Below are 9967 nucleotides of genomic sequence, written 5' to 3' on the forward strand. Positions count from 1 at the left end.
AACAATACCATGCGTGACATTATGGTCTAGCTAATATAATTGACATTCAGAAAATAATGTCGAAAATATCGTCTGACCCTTAAATTCGTTTCAGTAGTATATATATTATGTGAAATGTATAAATATGTCAGTTCAGGAAACATATATCAACATTCTTTTTTAAAAATAAGGGATAAAAAGATGTCAACTAAATGGAGAGGTGGTTTTTTAACCCTATCACCCTGGATATTTTTAATGAATAGGTTAAAGGGACATACCCTAGTTTTTAAACAAAGACATATTTTTAACTTTTAGAGCTATTTTTGATAACTGAATTCATACTTTACTTAGATTTTATTGCTTAGATTATCAATTTCCGTACACTCGAAGTGATTTTGGTCATCCTTGTTTTTAATATCTCAAAATGCATTTCTCATATTTTAATAACGCACGTGCGTCTGAGACGTAACAGCTATGGAGTCGATTTTTTTAGTTTTAGTCGATTTTTAGAGGGTATTTCACCATTTCAGTCACAGACTCAGTCACAGACTCAGGTTTCACTCAGTTGTAACTTTATAAAAATGTGTTACAAGTTTGTAGATTAACTAAACTTAGTGTGCATTTTTGGGGCTGAAACTAGAGTCTGTCACTTTAAGACTAAGAACATTTTAATGCCAAATGAATTGACGTCTACATTAAGTGATAACGATTTCCTGAACCACATTCCTGAGGTAATTAAGTGTAACATTTGGAAATTTTATGATTTGGTCTAGAGAATGAGAGTCGAAACATGATGCCACCACACATGCTACCATTTTCAGTTATCTAAATTTTCATCAATAGAATAGGACATACATCTAACAATTTTGGTTATCAGTATACTAGTCAAGAAGCACTAATTAAATGTTGAGTATGCATCACCCCAATTTTTAAAACTCAAAACAAGTTCACACAAGGTTTGAAATTCATTTTACAATCTTAACTTTTCAAAAGTTAATCTTGAAGCAAAAACTAGAAATTAAGAAGCATTTCTAGATCTAAAGCAGAAAGCATGTGTATTTTGAGCCTTGTCTATCTTAGTTTACTTTAATTCAATCACTGTTTATCACAAACAAATGACATATATTACCGGTAATAATAACTATAGTTTTTAAAAATCCAGCTATAACAATCAAATAACATTAGGTACCAGTACAAATAATTTAATATCAGAAATATGTATATACTGTGAGACCTATTGTCAACAAACATACACACTATACACACGCACACAAACTTTACATTCATACACACCACACACACACACACACACACACACACACTCTCTCACTCTCTCTCTCTCTCTCTCTCTACATACACACACGCACACACACACACTCTACATACACACACGCAGACACACACACACGCACACGCACACACTACATACACACACACACTCTACATACACACACACACACACACCTACTACATAAAATCAAACCAGTATTAAGCAGCCATCAAATGAGTATCAAAGGATGGTCTTCTAACAAAGGTGACTGCTTATTACAGATCTGTTTGTATTAGATTAGATGATTTTGGTAATAGTAATAATAATAGTAGTAATAATAATAATAATAATTTCAAAAACCCATATCTCAAATTTATTGGACTGACCCCTTCGTATATGCTTCTGTTTTGACATCGCTTGCTGCTAATCAAAAAGAGTAGCTCATGAAGTGGCTACAGCGGGTTTCCTCTCTCAATATCTGTGTGGTCATTAACCATATGTCCGATGCCATAATATAACCATAAATAAAATGTGTTGAGAGCATCGTTAAATAAAACATTTCTTTCTTTCTGTTACCGTATGCCACCTATAGCCCTAACCATTGAGCAAAATCGCACTCATACACACTTCAACAGCACAGAAATAAAATGACGGATCAACTGTAAATATTGAATAGTTGGCAACATTCCTGAGTTCTGTAGTTACATGATATTATTCAAGCACGCCAAGGAGCATTTTGTTCAGTATCGCATTGCCATTCACTAAGCAAGTTTCACACATTGCTACATAATTCTAAAACTTTAAATAATAGTTAGTCAATTTTTAAACTGATTACAACTGTTGCTAGGCCATTATAAATAAAAAATACTAGATTTTCATCCTCAACTGCCCTGAAGATAAAGGCCCATCCCTGTTTTTTCATTGACCAAAATATTTTTGTTTGATATGCAGTATTCCCAATATCTTGAAAATATAAAATAAAAAGGAAATTCACCAGACCTATATTTTTTTTTAATTGGATAAAAATATAACTTTAATTTAAAATGGCCTAAACTTTTAAAACTAAAACGTTCTCTGAACACACCAAGCTTACAGTTAAATGCATTGTATGGCATGCCCTTGATAAATATAGAGGGCTTCACATACATTTGTTTTCATCATTTCCAATTTATTACAAATTTATGTTATCTGCTTAAAATTTAAACATTTATTTTCTTGATTAATATATTCTGCTAAACTCAACACTTGATTATTCTTTTGTTAATCTGTTTCCAGTTAGGAAATCCATTTTGTATGCATTTAGATGATCCAAAAATTGAGAAAATATCATTTCAAATTCCTTGAGCAGATGAAATGCATTCCTATAGGATAATAATGCTTTTTTTTAAATGTAATTATTGGTATTCATTTTAACATTTGTAAATAATAGTTTGTTAAAAAATATATAAAGTAACAATATTAATTAAAAGTAAATGTTCAAGGGAGCAAACTCTTAAACAATAACCGGGGATTCCTTGTAAAAATAGTTCAGGCTTTTTTATATTCAACCTTTCTTCAAAGAAACAAAATCGATTGCACTGATTGGAATGGTCTTTATATTATTATAGTCAGACTGAAGGGGTATGTCATAACTGTCATGTATGTACAAACATATACCTAAAATAAATATTACTAATTTCATTAGGTACAAAATTACCACCAGATTACCTGGTATTTATGTATATTCATTTACTACTCTCTCTCTCTCTCTCTTTCTAGCACTAAGTTAAATATCTAAACGACAAAACAAATGCGAGATGCAAAATAGTAACAAAATATGGTGTTTTATTAAATAATGTAAAATAAGCAGAAGAACCTAGTGTACTAGTCAAGAAGCACTAACTAAATGTTGAGTATACATCACCACAATTTTTAAAACCCAAAACAAGTGCACACAAGGTTTAAAATTCTAGAAGCAAAATCTAGAAATTAAGAAGCATTTCTAGATATAAAGCAGAAAGTATGTGTATTTTGAGCCTTGTCTCTTAGTTTGTTACAAAAACAGAACACATTCAACATCACTTTAATTCAATCACTGTTTATCACAAACAAATGACATATAGGCATATTAATAATAATTATAATTTTTAAAAATCCAGCTATAACAATCAAATAACATTAGGTACCAGTACAAATAATTTAATCTATCTATCTATCTATCTCTCCTATTCTCTCTCTCTCTCTCTCTCTCTCTCTCTCTCTCTCTCTCTCTCTCTCTCTCTCTCTCTCTCTCTCTCTCTCTCTCTCTCTCTCTCTCTCTCTCTCTCTCTCTCTCTATATATATATATATACATACATACACACACCCTACTACATAAAATCAAATCAGTATTAAGCAGCCATCAAATGAGTATCAAAGAATAGTCTTCTAACAAAGGTAGCTGCTTAATGTAGATCTGTTTGTATTAGATTAGATGATTTGGGAGAATAAAAATGTGGTATTTTAGACGTCGTTGCTTGAGGGGGTTTAACTGTACATATTATATAATAATAATAGTAATAAAAATAATAAGAAGAAGAATTTCAAAAACCCATATCTCAAATTTATTCGACTGACCTCTTTGTATTTGCTTCTGTTTTGACATTGCTGGCTAACAACAATATCTTTATATGCATCATATATATGAACATACAAATAAAGTTTGGTTTGTGTTGTATTATTGTATTTACTCGTGCTCACAAACTGTCTCAGTGAATTTTATTGCATTGTGAATCATATATGAACATGGAAATAAACTTTGTATTATCTGTTTGTGGTGTGTTGCATTAGAATAGCGGTGAAGAAAACTAAAACTTTTCTTAAAGGATGGAATATTATTGAAATGATGATGATAGGTTTTGAAATTCAAATATAGCAATCATTGTACAGAACTGATAACTTTAATTAAGATTTTAAGTGTAATACACAAGATGTAACAATTTAATTATTATGTGTAAAACACACAATGTAATAAAAATTTATAAAATGTAAAATACAAGATGTAATAGAATTTAGTTAAGTGTAAAACACCAAAGTAAGACATAACAGAATCTAATTAGGAGCAAAACACATAAAGTAATAAAAACATTTTAATAAAGTGTAAAACACAAGATGTAATAAAATAAACACATAAGTAATAATTTACGAAATTAGGATCTTCTAGTATAATCTTACAAGCTGATACACCAGTACATTTTAAATCATATTACTTTACACTTCACGACATGACAAATGGCACTTACTTTTGTAACTAACATATTCCTTCTGGTATAAATACATTTAAAAATAATTTAATAATAATGTTCGACGTTCATGGAAGTATGAACCAAATTACACATGGTATAGTGTTACGGATTGTCTTGTTATTTCTTTAACGTTCATCGGGGTATGAACAAAACAAATCCTCATAAACTGAGTGAATCGACGAGCCGTTCTCACATACGTTTGCTGATGATTTGTTTTGTTCATACGTAAAAGAAATAACAGACAATACTTATAATTAAATTAGAATCATACTTGCTAATAACAACACTAAAACTTCATACTTTATTTTCAATTATTTTTGGTCTACAAACAATAACGATCAATAAGACATCTTGCCCATATAAAATGACGTCATCAGATAAGACGTTCCCCGACGACGTAATTTTTACATTCATCGAAAAATGAACAAACTACGTCTGGACCAATGGGATGACGTTATGCTGTAATGAATGTAACAGAAATTTAATTATTGTTAGTGGGAAGCCGTTCATACATTAAGTGTGTAAAGTACTTATGTAGTTCATACTTCCATGAACATCAAAAATTGTCCCATTCAATTTTTATAATTCCAAGTTTATGACAATTACATCAATAAAAAATACTATAAAATAACAATCTAATTCTTTCTTGAGGGCATTAATACACGACACAGGATTCGGCTTTTTCCGCCAGTAACCAAATGATAAAATTCTCAGGTGTTTACAACAAATAACTTTAACAAAAATATATCTTCGTATTTTTTTAATAAACATTAACATGTACCAATTCAAGTTATTTTATAAATTTTAAACAACAAAGATAACAGCTGAAACAATCTCTTTATATTTGTAAGCACTGCCGAAAATAGTGTAAAACTGATGTTCATGCAGTTATGAACATTGGTTTCTACGTTTCATGATACTATTTGGACTAATTCAAGCATTTACAACAATAGAGTATTAATAAATTGGAATTATTAGGTCATAACACATATGTAAGTGGTTTTAAATAATATTTTGATAATTGATAACTTGGAACGGAGGACATTTTTTTCAATCTACTTTAATTTATTTAATAGTCATATAATGTGAATATATAAATACATGTATATATAAATACAGGGCTCACACTGGAACAAATGTTGGTTTAGCCAATTTTTTGAAATGTAGAATATTTCCTTGAAATTTATTAAAATGTGGTTAATTGGGGAATATTTATTAGCCAAAGACTAAATTCTGTAGCCATTTTGTATAAAAATTAGCAATTGGCTAAACTGGCAATGTACAGGGTGAGCCCTGAAATACAGACAGACAGAGAGAGAGAGAGAGAGAGAGACAGACAGATTGATAGATAGATAGATGAATATAGATATACTAGTATATTATATGAATACAAATAATGTTGAATATACATTTAGAAAGCAGATTTTTTTAATTTGAGTAAATGCTGTTGTCACCCTTTAGGTTAATCTTTATGGGCAGTATGGACGTCCCAGTTGGCAAACTGTCAAATGCCATGTGTTTTGGTGCAGACAAGTTGAATCCTGTCAGTATACACTTTGTGTTTTTAGTATACACACTTTATCACTAAAAACAGGATGAGAGATATCACAACTCTTAAAGGCATTTCAGGCTCGTGTGCAGGAAATTGTACAGGGAGGGAGGGTCTAGACTATGGCGAGAAACGTTTTTATGGGTGTTGGGTCATGCTGCCCCAGAAAATATATTGAAAAAACAACAACAATCAACTGGAGCAGAGAGGTTTCTTGGCCCAAAATTCATGTCCCCCCCCCCCCCCCCCCCCCTCCAAATCTGCACAGTTATATATCAAAGGCCGTGGTATGTATTATTCCGTCTATGGGATGGTGCATACAAATGATCCCTTGCTACTAATGGAAAAATGTAGCGGGTTTCCTCTCTAAGACTATACGTCAGAATTACCAAATGTTTGACATCCAACAGCCGATGATTAATAAATCAATATGCTCTAGTGGTGTCAATAAACAAAACCTTTAACTTTGATTGCCATGGAGTTTTTCATTCTGCACAGCACTTTTTTTCTTGTGGACAATATTTCAAAACTATACTCTTCAAAAGAAGAAACGCAAAACCACATTGTTGTAACATTTGGAGAATTGATTTAATTATTGAATGGCGAGTCCGATAATTACCAAATGTTGCAGGATTGTTCACAATTCACTCTAGTCCATTGTGAGTAAGTGATAGGACACACCACCAAGGTCAAGGTCATCTGGAGTCAATACCGGGTGTGGCCTCTGCGTGTTTTGACAACTGCCTGGCACCGCCTGCCCATTGAAGCAACCAGAGTACGGATGACGTCCCGGGGGATGGTGGCCCACTCGGCCTGCAAGGCTGCTGCCAGCTCGGGCAGGGTCTGGGGCTGTGGTTGTCGCTGTCGGAGGCGTCGGTCCAACTCGTCCCATAGATGCTCAATTGGGTTCAAATCCGGTGATATCGATGGCCAAGGAAGGACATTAATGTTGTTGTTCTGTAGGAAAGCCGTTGTGAGACGTGCTGTGTGAGGCCTGGCGTTGTCATGTTGGAACACTGCGTTGGCGTTGGCCATAACTGGAACGATGTGTGGCCGGAGGATCTGGTCAATGTAGCCCTGTGCACGTGGACCAGGTCAGTTCTGCCAGTGTGTGAGATGGCTGCCCACACCATGGCACTACCCCCGTCGAATCTGTCCACTTCCTGCACGCAGTTTGCCGCATAACGTTCACCACGACGCCTATACACGCGACATCTTCCATCATGACGTCGGAGCAGAAATCGGGACTCGTCACTGAACCACACCTGTCTCCATCGCAGTTGAGGCCATTGTCGATGAATCTGGCACCACTGCAGTCAGAGTCGACGGTGTTGTGGTGTTAAGATGACACCTCGAACTGGACGTCTGGCACGAATTCCTACCTCACGTAGGCGGTTCCGTACGGTCTGGTCGGATATCCTGCGCAAACCTGGTATTGCTGCGGCTGTGGAGGTGGCAGTAGTCAATCGTTCCCGAAGGTGGCGTACCCGGATGTAGCGGTCCTGCCCGGGGGTAGTGACCCGTGGTCGACCGGATCTAGGGAGGTCACGTGTTGATCCATGTTGCTGGTAACGGTCCCACAGTCTGGAGATGGTGCTTGGGGACATATGGAATGCCCTGGCAACGGCCGTTCTGGATTCGCCTGCGTCTAGTCGGCCGATGGCATTGTTTCTCTGCAGTTCACTGAGACGTGGCATGTCCTGGATTGTCAACTGTCGGCCAGATACAGAGGCCAGGCAAGCGAACACCCTGCACTTTTATACTGTCGGTGTTCATGTTGCACGTGCAGACAACGCACGTGCAGTGGTGACATGGTTTGCACGTGGCTGCGTTTTTGCGAATATTCACATTTTGGAACTTTATTGTACAGTAGCTGCGTTTTATCGAATGTAACCGTGGGAATGTGTTTGGGACATGCAATGACCTTATATTCACAAAGCATGAACCGGTAGGAAACATAAAATCGGAGTTATAACCCATTTGTACCCTTTTGCGTTTCTTTTTTTGAAGAGTATATAAAAATACATTGCACAGGTTGCAAGCGATCATGTCAAATCATATTCTAGAGGTTGTGTAGACATTAGGACCACCAAGAAAGCACTGGATATTCATATATAAATGTAACACATACCATAAAATAATACCATACATTTTCTTAAAATGGCAATGTACCTTTAATATGCCAGATGTGAAGAACAGATTGGATTGAACATAAACCCAACGGATCAACTGAGACGAATGGGTCACATGAAGGAAGGAAATGTTTTATTTAACGACACATTCAACACATTTTATTTACGGTTATATGGTGTCAGACATATGGTTAAGGACCACACAGATATTGAGAGGAAACCTGCTGTCGCCACTTCATGAGCTACTCTTTTTCGATTAGCAGCAAGGGGTCTTTTATATGCACCATCCGACAGACAGGATAGCACATACCACAGCCTTTGATATACCAGTTGTGGTGCACTGGCTGGAACATGGGTTACATGAATAGCAGCATTCCTATCACAAGGGCTAAAACTACATTAAAAAAGTCCCTTTTAGATAAGAAAAGACATTTTTGGCACCCAAAAATTATCTATTATTACCATGTTGCAATTTTATTTTTAATGCAACCTGTTACCTTATGTCTGTGGGATGGTGCATATAAAAGAACACTTGCTGCTAATCGAAAAGAGTAGCTCATGGAGTGGCTACAGCGGGTTTCCTCTCTCAATATCTGTGTAGTCATTAACCATATGTCTGATGCCATAATATAACCATAAATAAAATGTGTTGAGAGCATCGTTAAATAAAACATTTCTTTCTTTCTGTTACCGTATGCCAGCTATAGCCCTAACCATTGAGCAAAATCGCACTCATACACACTTCAACAGCACAGAAATAAAATGACGGATCAACTGTAAATATTGAATAGTTGGCAACATTCCTGAGTTCTGTAGTTACATGATATTATTCAAGCACGCCACGGAGCATTTTCTTCAGTATCGCATTGCCATTCACTAAGCAAGTTTCACACATTGCTACATAATTCTAAAACTTTAAATAATAGTTAGTCAATTTTTAAACTGATTACAACTGTTGCTAGGCCATTATAAATAAAAAATACTAGATTTTCATCCTCAACTGCCCTGAAGATAAAGGCCCACCACTGTTTTCTCATTGACCAAAATATTTTTGTTTGATATGCTGTATTCCCCAATACCTTGAAAATATAAAATAAAAAGGAAATTCACTCGACCTATATTTTTTTTAAATTGGATAAAAATATAACTTTAATTTAAAATGGTCTAAACTTTTAAAACTAAAACGTTCTCTGAACACACCAAGCTTAGTTAAATGCATTGTATGGCATGCCCTTAATAAATATAGAGGGCTTCACATACATTTGTTTTCATCATTTTCAGTTTATTACAAATTTATATTATCTGCTTAAAGTTTAAAAAGTTATTTTCTTGATTAATATATTCTGCTAAACTCAACACTTGATTATTCTTTTGTTAATCTGTTTCCAGTTAGGAGATCCATTTTGTATGCATTTAGATGACCTAAAAATTTAGAAAATATCATTTCAAATTCCTTGAGCAGATGAAATGCATTCCTATAGGATAATAATGCTTTTTTTTTTTTAATATAATTATTGGTATTCATTTTAACATTTGTAAATAATAGTTTGTTAAAAAATATATAAAGTAAAAATATTAATTAAAAGTAAATGCTCAAGGGAGCAAACTCTTAAACAATAACCCGGGGATTCCTTGTAAAAATAGTTCAGGCTTTTATATTCAACCTTTCTTCCAAGAAAAAGAAATCGATTGCACTGATTGGAATGGTCTTTATATTATTATAGTCCGACTGAAGGGGTATGTCATAACTGCCATGTATGTACAAACATATAC

This window comes from Gigantopelta aegis, chromosome 3 (assembly GCF_016097555.1).
Source record: "Gigantopelta aegis isolate Gae_Host chromosome 3, Gae_host_genome, whole genome shotgun sequence".
Taxonomy (NCBI): domain Eukaryota; kingdom Metazoa; phylum Mollusca; class Gastropoda; order Neomphalida; family Peltospiridae; genus Gigantopelta; species Gigantopelta aegis.